This window comes from Neodiprion pinetum, chromosome 2 (assembly GCF_021155775.2).
Source record: "Neodiprion pinetum isolate iyNeoPine1 chromosome 2, iyNeoPine1.2, whole genome shotgun sequence".
Classification (NCBI taxonomy): Eukaryota; Metazoa; Arthropoda; class Insecta; order Hymenoptera; family Diprionidae; genus Neodiprion; species Neodiprion pinetum.
In genome coordinates this window covers 40,403,266-40,418,308 of record NC_060233.1, presented here as the reverse complement: position 1 = coordinate 40,418,308, position 15,043 = coordinate 40,403,266, and the positions used below count along the sequence as shown (strand labels likewise).

Here is a 15,043-nt window from a genome sequence, read left to right as displayed (position 1 = left end):
AAAAAAAAACTGCAGAACCCAAATGATTGAATTGAAAAAATGAAGACACAATACGCATTTTGTCGAAAGAAAAAATAATCACGGAAAAATGTTTCCGTGCAATTTTGCTTTACGTAACTTTTTCCCCTAACGTTTTATATTTCTTTGTCTAATTCGATCACATCGCCGTTGCATGATAAATTTTGAAGAGATCGGTGCATGGTTTCAAAGTTTTCGCCCAATAAAATTTAAGTACGTATAAACCTTAGGATATAATAAACTGGCATAAGCTTGGCTCTAAGAGAACGGCAGAGACCCAAGATTGGTATACAAGGAAGTATACCGGCGTCAAAATTATCCCGAGATATTATAAGCGGAGAGGCATGAACACGTTTATTACACATATACGATGATATTCTTGGATACCTGCCAGGACGATCAATCCTCGATCGCAAATCGCTTTACGAGTAGAGAATATAGCTCGCGGTGTGTATTCCTGTGCTTTTACACTTCGTTAAACCATTTGAAATTTGTTTTCCCTGTTGGATTATACATGCAATGTAAGATTGTAAAATATTTCGCGGTCCGATGTGGTAAGATATACGAGTATATCGATTATGTGTTAAATCTCGCCTTTCATCGCCATTAGTTTTGTTACGGTGCTACGTTTTTTCTTTTTTTTTTTTTTCAAAATCCGCAGCTCGCACGTAATGAATCATCTGTAACACTATCATCATCATCATCACGATCATCATCATCATCATCGGCTTATATCACAGTCGGTGACGTCTTTTTAGTCACAAACGTCATCGCTTTTAATTTCGTGGATTCGACAGAAGAAAAATATATTAAATGCGAATTTTCAAACATTATATATATATACGCAAGACGTAATATCATATTTTCAAGGTATGTCTTTCAACGTATCTCACAATATTCAATACATACCGAACGTTATTACAGGGAGAATAAAAATTGACACTGATCCGAATACAGTATGTAGGACAGAGCAGTCATTTTTCTTTATCATCTTTATTATCAACATTCAAACGCGTACGCGTAGAGTGTTGAAAAACCTCCAACGCGACGAATAAATGTACCTACATATACATACGTATACCCATATATATATACATGTATACATATATATATATATATATATATATATATATATATTTAGTAATGCAGTAATTGAAATTAATCCGACGGCGACTGCTGCAGGTTAATTGGATAACTTTGTGGACAATTGACACACTTTGGTAATTCAGCCATATGTAATACGCATATGTGTAATGTATATGCATACGTATCATGTATCTGGCAAATAGATACGTACTACACGCATTACACAAACGTGCCGTCTATTTTATATATATATATACAGCCAGCTGCTATAATGCAATTCCATGTATAATACGCATATACATATATACATATATAGGGCTAATATGTAAATAATTTCCACCAGCAGTCAAGTCAAACATTATTATACTAGGTTTTTCTATTGTCCGAGCAAATACGTTGCATCGCTGCAATTTAAATTAACGGGTCAAAACAATATCGTATTTATGTTTGAAAAGAGAAGGATGGAAAATTCTTTTAAACAAATAATTGATCCGGAGCAAAGATCGAAGGTATCTGCGTGTACAAGCGAATGAGAAAGGATGCATAAAACGCATGTAATAATGTATAATAATAACGAATCGTCGAGGCTTGCGAGTTGCATTATTACATAAATATCGGAGTCAACACCCTGCGTTGAAAAGCTTGTGCGTATACCTATACCTACATGTTACACAGTTCTAAATCGCATAATATTAATAGAGGCGGAGGTTGATGGTTGCATCGACTTCTCTCCGCATACTCCATACTCGGGGCACATGCGTCTCCGCATACGCGATAAGGATAAGTACATATTAAAATAGCCGAGGCGAGTGATAACGAGCACGCTGCATATTTGCGATACCTGATACATATAATTATATATATACTTATATATATACGTTTATTTTATGTTCGACAAATTTCGTACTCGCCATTTTTACTGTTTCATCAACCGTTAACTGTATATCTACCATTTAGGAATAACCATGTCGGGGAAAAGTTTGTCGTGCTATGAATAAAAATCTGCGCACTGTACAGGAAAAATTGCCGTATAAAAATGACAGAATATTTATCGTACGATGCACAGTGTACGAGATGTCTGATAAAACGTGTTCTCAAAGATGGCGGATAAAGCTCAACTCCACCCCCCGGGTCCCTCCAACTTGAATTTACGTCCAAGAGACACCCCCAATCATTTTCAAACAAAAAAATCAATTCCGCGGAAGATTGTATTACGAACTTACTTTATTTTTTTTTTTTCATCTCCGGCTCCTGGACTATTTGCGTACGACACCGTGTGTTTTATACATTTATACATACCTCTTCACATCCTACTCACAATCAAAGGCACGTACGTTTCTCCGTACGTATGTATATTGCAATAATACGACGGGTGTCCGGTATCTCTAGCTTTGCCCGCCTCTCCGGTATAATATTATAAATGTATGCATGTATACACGTATACCTACGTTACGTACACGTATATAACAAAATATACATATATACACGATCGCGTCAGCTGCTGCACTTTTCGATTTGCATTCCTGCCGCTGCCGCAGTTCGGCACGCGGTTACACTGACCGACGACACACACATATTCGCGTATATGGGTGAGGGTATAATGCACAAATATACGTACACGTATGTATGTATTGTTCGCGCGAAAGAATAAACGCGCGGCATATTTACGAGGAGGGGGTAAAAAGTCAGAATGGCCGACGGATCAAAGGACAAAAATGTTTAATTTCGAAAAACGCGAAAATCCAATTCGTACAATCATCAAAATGTATATATTAGTCCAAGTATAGAAAAACAAAATGTATGACAAGACAAGTCAAAACGTAGAACGGTAAAATCTAGAATCTGTACACGATTCTGTACTTTTTAAACGAGTTCTGACGATTCTAAATTTTTGCATTCTACGTTCTGAACTTTATATTTTTTCACTTCTCGATATTTCGACCGTCTACAAGAATTCACGGGACTTTATGGTTTTAAACTCTATATATAAAAATTTTCAGTTCTCCAGCACTTCGACATTGTGGTCCCCTTTTTATTTTTATTTTTATTTTATATATATTTTTCTATATTTTTACACGTAAATTCATTCTTCGGGGAGTTTAATTTAATCTTAGAAAAAATGACACGAGAAGAAACAAATTCAAGTTGAACGATACCTAATCGTATTATCTTTGTTTTTCGACATGATCTACGTAATATTGAACTAACAATAAGAAACCAAGTCATGTCTATAAGATTCCAAGTATTAGAATATACATATATATATATATATATATATATATATATATATAATATGTCGTATGATGCACATGAAATCAACAAATACGCGAGATAAGCAATGGAAAAAATTTGAAATTTTACGTCTGCTGCACGGGCGTGTAAAAACCGTGTATTATAGGTAAATATTATCCGTAAAGTAAGGCGATGTTATACACGTAATAACGATACGTGTGTCAGTGTGTACGAGGTGATGCAGATCGGTGGTAATAAGGATCGGTAAACATTATCCGACGGTAGAAGAACATTTCGACAAAGTTGTCGTATAAATACTGATTTCACACCGTTTATCCGTTATACCATATTACAAGGCTAAGCACGAGAGAAATTTATTGGTGAAAAATTGTTCAATTTACCTGCACAACATGGTGCGGACAGCCTCAGCAGGAAGAATGTCGAACTTGGCGTGCTACTTTGCGAGCATATCGTCGCCAAAAAGGACTCTTCTTCCCAACTGGAGCCCGAACGTCTAACCGGCACCTGAAAATATCAAAAAAACATTCTCGTCAACGATTCATAGCCTGACAAATTTTTACAAACAAACAACTAGCACAGATGAGAGCCAAAAATTTTCGGGGGAAGAGAGACGGACGTGAAAAATTCCAAGTTTTCTCCCCACTTTTTCCTCCGGCACAGATACGCCGGAAAAATCGCTCCTCGTTTAGCGTACAACAAAATTTCATTCGCATAATGGACGAACGAACGATGCGAATGGAATCTTGACAAAGCGCTCGTCACGTGGCAGATTTATTGATACGCGTAACGTCGCCGATACCCTTAAGTAGCCCGGGGTTGAATCGAATCGTCGTTTGATTAAATTTGAACCTCGATTACGTCCCCGGGAGGCTAGATTTTTCACTCGTCGATTCCGCAGCGACGATCGTAATTCGTTTAAAACGTTTTCGGGTGGTCAGTATTCGGCAAGTAACGCGTATGTATAATTATACTACACGGATCTCGTACGGTCAATTGTCTCGGTTCAGGGTGATGAAAAATAAAATGAATGAAAAAGTCAGTCAAGAATAACAGACGGAGTGAATTATAGGCATGTATATTTTTATTGGGTTTAAGTGTGTGCCTGCAGTGCGTATGTATAGCTGTTGTAATACAGTCGATTGAGTATCGGCACTGCAGTGTCGTACAAGTGCTTGTTTATTGATTTTGGGTGCAAATATACAAGTTAATAAATACGACTCGGATCACTGAACCAATAAACACTCTTGATTGAACTTGAAACGGAAGTAGTGTTACGATAATGCGATAATACGATCATCCGATTAGATGTAGATATGTCTTTGGAGGACCGCGTCATTATTTGTTATTTTCTTCGTTTTCCATGATTTTTGAACAATTGTATAAGCACGTTTTTTCACCATTACTAAAGAAGCTTCTGAAAATCATCGTTACTTTTAATTTCTTTCGTAACAGCTACAAAAGTGAAACGAAAAAATAATCGCTTCGCTGAATCAAAATTTAATAGAAAAAAAAAGAAGAAGAAAAAGAAGCAATAATTATTTCACTTTGAATTGATCGAACTAGAAAAGAAAATGATCACGCGTCAATTTTGAATTTAAATACTCCATGCACGAGTGGAGAAATTTATTTCTCCTAACGTTTCCTCCTCCTAGACAGATTTGCAAAAAAATAAATCTTACTTCGAATTTTGTTCGCAACTTTCTTCTTCGCTTGTACAAATAAAAAAGAAAATAAAGAAAAAACATGTCTTCCGACCCAGATTACATTCAGTTAGTGATAATCTGATGCAGGAAGCGGTCTGAAGTGGTTCCGGACTCGTAAACGCGATCTGCATTCTCAGTGTCATGTAACAACTTACACGCACATATTATACAGCTGTTAAATACGCCGGTTAAATAATAAAAATTCTTAAGCACGGAACGAGCGATGTTTACCACAGATATACGCATAACGGGGCGCCAACGGATCGCACACGTAACATTCGCAAATGTAATAAAATGAAGAATTTTAACGGGAATTTTATAAATACTAAGAATAGTTGCGTCTACATTTTTACACACCGTGTACCTGTCGTAAAAATCCTGTAACATCTTCGCGGGTATGAAAAAAGGGAATGGAAAGCAAAAGAGAAAAAAAAAAAATTATATTCGATCGGCCGTAAAAATTCGCGTATATATAATATAACGATTCGGCAGCTAGGAATTTCGGTTAAATTGACGATGTCGATTCGGCGGGCGCCGCGAGATTCAAACGTAAGCTAAAATTCAAAAGTAATGTGCGATAAAACATTTGGAAATGAATACATACGAATGTATGAGAGAAAGAAAAAATGTGCATGGAGAAATATACAGAAAGAGAGTAAAGGCCCGGGTTCGTTCCACGATATATAATAAATTGAACAATCTAACGCAATGTTTATTGTTCATTGCTTAAAATAAGCCTCAGCGATTTGCGATTTCTTATTACTTACGAGTCTCTCTCTTTTTCGCGTTCGACTTACAGGCGGATTATTTGGTGTTAACGGCTTTTCGAATATTTTCAAGGCACACGCGTCTTTTTTGTCTGAAAATCATTTTTTTGCAAAATTGAGTAATTTAAAGCGATTCGGGAAACGGCGTAAACTTCTGCTTCGATCGATCAATATTTGAGCACGTGTCGTTCTCGAGAATTTAAAGAACACAATATTTCATTCTTGCAGCATGTATTAGTACCACGTGTACAGAGTTCACACGTTTTATTCTTCGGTATAAATTTTTACATTCGAAACAAAAAAACCTCTACGGTTAATCCTTCGCAATTAAGTGCGGCCAATTTCATCTGTTCGGTAAATTTTTCGCCGATAATGCGAAAGCCGGAAATAAAACGTGTAAGAAAGTCGAGTGAAGAAAAAATTGCGTTAATGTACTTCAACACCTACGAAGACATATCATATATACCTGATAATTTATTACAAACATGTCGGATGATAAATCTCGAGCCAGTTCACAGCGGCATTGTAAGAAATACAATGCTAGAAGAAATTTTGTAAAAGAAGCCGCTCGTAGCGAAATCGATTTATTTATCTGGCTATTCGGAATTCAGGAGGCATTGATAATATTTGGGATCAAGAAAGAAAAGAAAAGCAAACGGATCAGCGCAGAATTTCTAAACGCGTATAAATAATATACGTGTAAAATCGCGAGGATTAATGCTGCGGCGGTTGTATGCCGTACCTAAATAAAATTTATTGAAATATTGCAGCAGAGGTGAAGATGAAAGATTTGCTCCAACTCCACGCGTGTCTTATTATACACGAATTATTCAGGTTCCGTAACTATACCGATTATACATTAAACAAACTTCATACACTTTAGATTAAAATCAGTTTTATCTACGATTTACATAAGCAAATACCTCTGGAAATGGCTTATTAAAAAAATTCACCCACATGTAATCGATGGAATTTGTATATACAATAAGTTGTATAAATTTATGTAGTTAAGAATAATTTTGATCTCTATCAAGTATGATATGAATACACGTGTATTTAAAACAACTATGTTCAATATGGAAATTCTCAAACAACTGAAATCTAATCTGCAGCGATTTAAAATATGGTCAGAAGCAATTGATTATTAAATCCCTGTCGGTCAGCGTTCTTTTTGATTAAAATCTAACATATTTTCGGCAGAATTTGAATATACTTCAAATACGTCCACGGAAATAAGAGTAAATTTTGCTAAACCGCTTTTGCAAGGCACGATGTAATTCAATAAGATAAGCGAGTAGTGACGTGTGGGATTTGCATCAATAAACGTTAAAAACTGTTAATGAATGAATGATAAAAATCTGCAGAGTATATAATTGTGAGTGAATATTTTTTTCTCCTCTTTTAATTCCCGAGGCAACATCCGGTTTTCACGATTAAAATACCGCGATATCCTCGCATCGGCGACGACCGTAAAAAGATTGCTCACGTTTGACCGAATTCCCGTATTTCGCGGCTAAGGACGACGTCGTTTATCATTTCACCGTCTCGCGTATAAAAAGAACGGAGATGCGGTGAATGGAAAAAATTAAATATAGAAAAAACGATAACATTTCACGTGCCGATACTAACAACCACAAAAAGAGTACGCGCAATAAAACTGCACATAGAGATTATTCACAAGGATGGAATTAACAACGTTGCTGTTTAAGAAAAATCATTATTTTGCACCTTTGCTAATGTCCGCAATATAATTATTTATTTACCTGATGTTTTTTGTTACGACAAAGTTGCTAACTTCAGCCTCGTGTTTCTTCTATATGTGCTGTACTGCGGTAGAAGACGAGAATGAGAAAAGGAAAAAAAAGGTAAGAACCAAAGTCAGCTGCTTGTCGAGCGATAGTCAATTATTGTAGGTAACTTGACTTTAGCTCGTGATTCGTTATCGTCACACGTACGTATTTACGAATCGATTAGGTCACGGAGTCGTTTACCACGTGGCCACATTGCCGTGTCATCTATAATATGTACTACTGCATGCCTACGTGTACATTATTAACATTACCGTCACGCGTGACATAAGCACAGCAGGAACAATAATATAGGTGTGGTTAAAATCGGCGCATACATGGGGGAAAAAAAAAGTAAATTGACAAGAATCTGGAAAAACGAAAGAAATCTCAAACAGTAAACAATAAGGATAATAATAGAGAATTACGGAGTCAGAATATCGACGACTTGTTCAAAAGAAAAAAAAAAACGGTTTGAGAAGACGGACGAAGGATGATGATAAAACGAGGGTATATATTTGCGAGAAGAAATTGCACTATCGCGATTGCAGTTCGAGAGTGCAAAGTGCAACTTAACATGCAGCGGGCGACTGTCGACTATAGTAACATGGTTGTTGAATACAGTGTACAAATATTGTGATTCATATAAGTATGTTATAATATACAGGGTGTATATTGGAATCGAGAATTTCTAAATTCCAGGACTATCCAGGAGTTTCCGGGATAACCGATTGAAAGTGGTTAAGGATAAGTTGGTTAGGTGTTGAATGAAAATTTCTTTTATTCGAGCAGTTCAAATACCGAATGAATCGCTAAGGACTGCATGATCCGTCGTCTGCTAAAAATTTAACGCATTCAAGGCCGCTCGTTAAAAATGAAAACGTCGTTGTTTATTTAACAAAAAATTTACTGCGTCAACTTTTCCAAAATAAATCGAATTATTCCAAGACTTTTCCAGGAGAATTCCAGGATTTGAGGATATTTAAGGAACAGTAGACGCCCTGAATGTATAGTACAAAGCCGTATAGTACCTACACGGTTGAAGAATTAAAAACAAACAACGAACAAAAAGGCACGTAAAGAAGAAGAAGAAGAAGAAGAAGATGAAGAATAAAACGTAAAAGTAAGACGATCGCCGGCGGAAGTGGAATCGTATACTATACTAGCTGTAAATAAAAATATTTCTCCGCGTGGTCTCTTCTTCATAGACGGGCTGATCCCCCCCCTTCACCCCCGTCATCCACCTTCGAGTATTTATACGCACGCCGAGATGCGGCGTGGATTTATTTATCTCTCTCTCTCTCTGTCTCTGTCTCGTGAAACCCGCCATGCGACACAGAGAGAGGAGAGGAAAGGAGCGGAAAAGGGAGCTGCGAGTGTGCGTCTGTTGGGACTCTGTAGGAGCGGCAAAAGGCGGCATGGCAGGCAGCAGTGGGACCGGTAGGTTCGGTTCGGTTCGGTTCGGTTCGGTCCGAAGCTGTTTCCTCGGCTCGACTCGACTCGGCTCCGCTCTTCGCAGACATGCTGGCAGCACTTTGGCCCCGCGTCTTTCCCTTCGGCTTCGCTCCGCGTGTCTACGACGATCCGGACGATCCTCGCCCATGCAACGCGGACACGCAATGGCGCCGAAGGAACGCGGTGCATGCCTGCCGCCGATCTTGTGCTTCTCCTCCGCGACTCTCCGAAAATCTCACTTGTTGATCCCTTCTTTGCTCGCAGAGATACCTGCGGAATACGCTTGCCGATATTTTCTAATTAGCGATTTCGGCAGACCGACTTTTCGAGACGAGGAACGAGGACGGATGACGATAATCGCAGCTGTGACACCTTTGCACGAAAATTCCTATCTCTCCGTTTTAATATCGTTTCCTCTACAAGTTCACGCGATTCAACCATCGACGACTAAAGTCCGACGTTGACCAAGTTTTTTTTACACTCGTTGTTGTTGAGACATTTTATGGTTTGGAAAATTGCATGCCTCTGTGTAATTTCACATTTATCCGTTGACTTTTTACATAGTTGAACATTGTCAAAGATTATTAGATTTAGCAAAACGATAGCTCGTTAACCTTTCCACGAGAGTTTCTTTCGCGATCAGTCCGTCTTTCGTTTGGTATTTAATTTATCGCGTAACGCCGATACGTCTGACGCATGATCGCGAGGACGACGTAGAAAAAGGTCGTTTGACCTCTTCGACGCTTCTCCTTTTCTTGCTGCTGCGGACCGCTCGGATCTATCCTGCAGGGTAAATTGCGTGAAAAGTTTTTCCCACGGTACGATATTATTATCAATGATCGACAGACGCGGGCCGAATTCGTGACTAGCCGATAACGATGATGACTATATAATATCCAGGATGAGGCTGAAGTTGGTAACGTTAGCGTAACGAAACGTTGGTGGGATAAAAAACACTATTTTGCAACTTTCTACTGATTTAGAAGTTGCCAAGTTTTGCAAATACGAATTACTTTTGCCTGATTATAATTTTCTGCATTTCAGAGCTTCTTAAAATTATAAAATAACCACTTTTCCGAAACACGAATCATTACATTAACGTTACTAACTTCGGTCTCTCATTATCTAGTTGCGTACAACACACCGCAGCTTAATTAAGATGCATCCTGCGTTATACGTACGGAGAATTTCGACAAACCGAAAACTTCCGAGACGGAAAAACTTGTGTTTCAACGATAACGCGTCCCAAGCACGGTGTGTATAAGCGAGCATTACAGGGTGGTGAAAAAATCACGTTAAAGTATATTAGAAAGATTTTTTAGTCGCTCTGCAGTTTGGATAGACAATTTTTGCAAAATTTTGGTGCTCGCAATTCGCGAAGATGATGAGAAACTACAAAAGGGGAAACGCTAATTTGCGCAACTTGAGCATGACTTTTAAGATGCTGAATTTTCGGAATTCATCACGATACAATGAATATACATGTTTGAATATTTGTCGTTCCAGACTTTTTCACGAACAGAAATCATCATCGAGGAAATTGACCGATGATTCAACAGTTACACAAATTTTGCTTCGATTTATCGTTGGCGAAACTGAGAGGCATAAAATTCATCTGAATTTATATATAGCGAAAATTTCAGCACGTAAACAAGTAATCAGGTATAGGATTTGATTGAATGTTTCGTAGATAGCGTGAAGCTGTGTCAAAGATAGTAAAAATCTTCGCCTACGATTCGGGGCGATAAGAGAGAACGGCATTCGTCGTAAACTATTAATCATACCGGAGTAAGATAAAAATTGAGAATAAAAGTGTCGAAATGAGAGAGAGAGAGAAAAACTCAAATAGCTTCTCAAATCTTCACCGTACATCAAGTCTCGCGAAAAATTTCACGAACAATTCAGATTTCGTCGGATATAAGATAACCAGATAAGAGCGAATCTTGGGTCGAATTCAAACGTATCCAATAGCAGTAAAAAACGTGAGCGTAAGGAGCGTATGGTGAAAAAATAGAAACGAGTCACGTTGCCTGTCAAGTAAAAGTAAACTTTATCCTCGTTATACAGATTACACGTATATACTACACTGAACTATATACTTCTTATGGTTAATCTTGTTTTTTAATTAACAGCGATTTTTCGAGTCAATTACATATCGCGACGGGACACCCGGTATACTTAGAAGCAGCGATCAGGCAGCGTAACATGTAAATATATATATATATATATATACATGCTTACACTACACGTATAAGTGGTACGCGTATTACATCGAATGCAGCACGAGTCCTCTTGGTTCGAAATATAGCCGAGGTATAATCTAACAATAAGTAAAAGTCGAGGAGGCGTTTTCCACCTTTCTTTCGTCGTTCCTCTCTCTCTCTCACCTCTAGGGGGGAGGTTCTTCTTGCTTTTCCGTTAGTTTTTAAGGGGATGTCGCGGTCGATTTCGACGTCGACGTAATAAAATAAGTAATAACGTGTAAGAAAATCGCAACAGCAGACGAGGTTGAAGTTGATAACGATATCGCAACAAGACGTTGAAAAGACAATGACTGTTTTCCCATTTTCAATCAGTTGGAAGAAGCTTGGATTTCAAAATCTGAGCGTGTCTTCTTTTATTACGATATCCTAAGCTTCGGACAATTGTAATTCTTCCTCAAGATGAATCGATACGGTAACGTTACTGACTTCGACATGTTAATAGAAGATTCGTACAATTCGTGCAATTTCTTCATTTCTGCTTCAAACGAAAACGTACATCGGAGTGTTTTTGTTCAGAATTGAAGTTAGAACGGGGCTGCTCAGCCCTTTTTTGCGTTTCGGATACGCGGACTTGGATATTATCGGAGATGTGTACGTCAAGTTCGAAATCGACCCCTTCAACGCACCCCTTCAAAAGACGTCCATCCAGCGATGAGAAATTACATTACTGCTCGGGGGCAGTACTCAGTATTGTTTACACGTTCTATAAATACATCACCTCTGTACCAAGAGGGGCGAGTCACGCCGAGTAACGAACAACACGCTGTCAGAGCTGCTGCTTACGCTAATTACTTACAATCGTCGTCGTTTTAATTTCGATAAGTAGCGAGCGTCGGCCGCTCTTTTCAAATTATAAAAAATTGTTGAGGATAAAAATTAGAGACATAGAGAGAGAGAGAGAGAGAGAGAGAGAGCGAGAGAGAGCGAGAGAGAGAGAGAGATGCCGACATTGATTGTGAATCTGGAAGAAGGTGCGTAGAGAGAAAAATTTAAAAAGAGAAAAGCGATGAATCGATGATCTTTTACTTGTTATGCGTACCTACCGGACAACGACGAATATTCGTGTAAATACTCGAGAGACGACGAGATCGTTTACAAGACAGTCTCGTTTACCTGGAACAGCACGGGGTTGCATCCAGCATGGCAATCTTTATTATCCACTCTCGGTAATTACCACATTCTTATTATTATTTACTATTCTTATTATTATGTATAAGGTTTTTATCGATATTTTCCTCTTCCCTCTTTCGTTTCTATTATTATTTAATTACTTTTTTGAGAATCATCTGTATTAAAAAAAAAAAAAGGCACGCACTCACATCGGTGAAACACGTATTTTATACAAGTTCCGTATCGACGATCGTGTATTGTTGTCGGTGTGTTGTACAAAACTTCGCGAGACGAAGAGAGATAAAGAGAGAGAATATAATGTCGGGGGTACAAGCGCGCACTTCTCACAATCTCAACGGAACAAAGATGCCGAACTGTTCGACTGGGTAGAGAAACAGAAGCAACGTAAAATAAATAAACAATATTAAACCAGAAAGAGACACTCTTCGGCGTTACATCGCGAAGAGCGAAGAAGACGAAGCGAAGCGTGCGGGCCGAGTGAGTCACGCTAGGAGAGGGGACGAGAGATGGGAGAAAGGAGAAGGAGAGGAGGAGAGAAGAGACGCGCTCGATTCGGAGTAAATAGAAAGACACTTCTTCACTTTGCAGTTAACGCGGCACACACGGTACGTATCGTACCGTATACGATGGTAAGGGAGGGGCAGAGGGGGTCGGAGGGGGATGGGATGGGACGGGACGGAACGGATGCGGTGTTTTCGTTAAATATATACATATATATATATATATATATATATGTGTGTATATATATATGTATATATATTTATATGTGTCACCGTGAGAACACCGTCGGTGATTTCTACGCGTGTGTAAGTAGGCAAGGAAACTATAACCGGCTGTGGCAACCTGTCTCCTTTTTAACACAGTCACCGACGAATAACCGGGGAAAATGCGTGCGTAAACCGGCGGGCTCGACGAGCAGAGCCTGACTATTAAAGCGCTCGCAACCGCCTGTGACCAGAGGCCGCAGCATACTGAAGAAACACATGATTTCAATACCGAGAGTGCGCGGCTTCGCTGCAAGTTGGCAGCACACGCGGCTCCCGCTCTCAACTTGTCCCGCCACTTTCTAGACGCCCGGCGAACACTTGACGACGCGACGATACGGTGGCTGCTCCGTGCCGGCTGTATTTTCTTTCGCGTTCTTTAGCTTGGATGCGAGATACGTACACGCTCGCACACTTTACAGGCAAGCACACCCGCGCACACGTAAGACCGCATCTTACTGCTGTGTAAATATTTACACAAACATCTGCGCGCAAGGCGAGGAACGCGGGGAGCGTTTTTCCTACGAGGTGCCGCGATATCCCGCACCACCCTGGAGTGGCGACGAAACTTTTCAAGAAGTTAGGTAATAGGTATTCTATCCCCGTGTTACCCTCGACGTCGCGGTAAACACTCTATGTATTCTTTTTATCTTCGACACACCGCGGGCGTATCTCCTATCGAAAATGATTTTACCCGGGGGATGATGGGTCGGCATAATCTACGCCGCCATCTAGCGGCAGTAGAAAATACGCCATGCCCGATTCGCCGTATTTAATTTTAAACCACCGTTTTTTTCACATTTTTTACACGCAATCGATTCAATGTACCAAACTATTGGCGTACTGGCTTGCACCGGTTTTTCGGACCCTCAATTCCAGACCATTTACCCGTTTTTAATCACCAAACTAGGTTAGGTTGCGAACCGTCGCGATATTCTCTCCTGACCTGTACGAATGTATAATCGAGAGGTTCGAAATGTGTCGCGTAAAAATTTCCAAACGAATGTGTATTTTGCGTCGGTCGGAACCACGAGCGATTTCTCTTGAACATACGCGATCGGGTAAAAATATTATACAACGCACTCCGCGAGCCGGATATCCGGCCGCGTCATCCGTACGACGCTGCTTCGTTCCGCAGTTCTAATACCCGCGAACGCACGTATATATTCGCGAGAACCTTTGACTAGTCCTACGATTCCTTATTGTTAGGACAGTCATTCGTCGAGCGATGATGCACAGTTGTACGAGGATAATAATTCGCGATCAGCGACCGAGCTTCGTCACCGGAATCAGCTGGAATCGCCTCGTTGTGTTTCCATATTTGCACTCGTAAACGGCGACAAAAATCCCCGGAAACTATTACAAGGGCACCTGAATTCCGAATAGCCTAACAATTAGCGATCGATGAAGAGTGTATATTGTACAATCAAATAGTATAATTCTACATCCGGATCGGATTTGACCGTCGATCTTTTACTCTTGCATTATCGATTGAGCTTCGCATCGATCAGTTTTCAGCTGCGTCAAATCCAAAAACAAATAATCTGGAATCAATTGCCTCAATTAAGACTAATTCAATTTCATTCACAATTGCGCCGCCTTTCGATCGATTTTTACCGATTTTTTGAACCAGACTGTTTAACTGGTTCGAGCAGAGTTTTAGGAAGTAGCGAGCTTCTGTAGCGTTGAGGAATTTGAAATGACGCTAATAGTGGAATAAAAGCAGGCGAGCATATGTTTGTACTTGAATCAACCAGACTTAGCTGTGTTTGCAGGGCATGTTCAAGATCCCGTACGATTTACGACCGTACCTCA

At 39.4% G+C, this 15,043-nt stretch overlaps 1 protein-coding gene across 4 annotated transcripts in view; it reads right to left on the bottom strand.

Moving 5' to 3' along the window:
• LOC124211044 (receptor-type guanylate cyclase Gyc76C) overlaps positions 1-13,420 on the bottom strand; it is a 57,509-nt gene extending 44,089 nt beyond the window's left edge. Inside the window, exons 1-3 of one of the 4 annotated variants that reach the window (XM_046609687.2) lie at positions 13,238-13,420; positions 12,373-12,619; positions 3,738-3,861 (exon numbers count right to left, since the gene is read on the bottom strand). The gene's annotated coding sequence lies outside the window, so the exon portion shown is untranslated. The remainder of the gene's footprint in view (positions 1-3,737; positions 3,862-12,372; positions 12,620-13,237) is intronic. The other 3 variants (XM_046609686.2, XM_046609688.2, XM_069133312.1) reach the window with 3 other exon arrangements.
• Between the last annotated feature and the right edge of the window lie 1,623 nt (positions 13,421-15,043).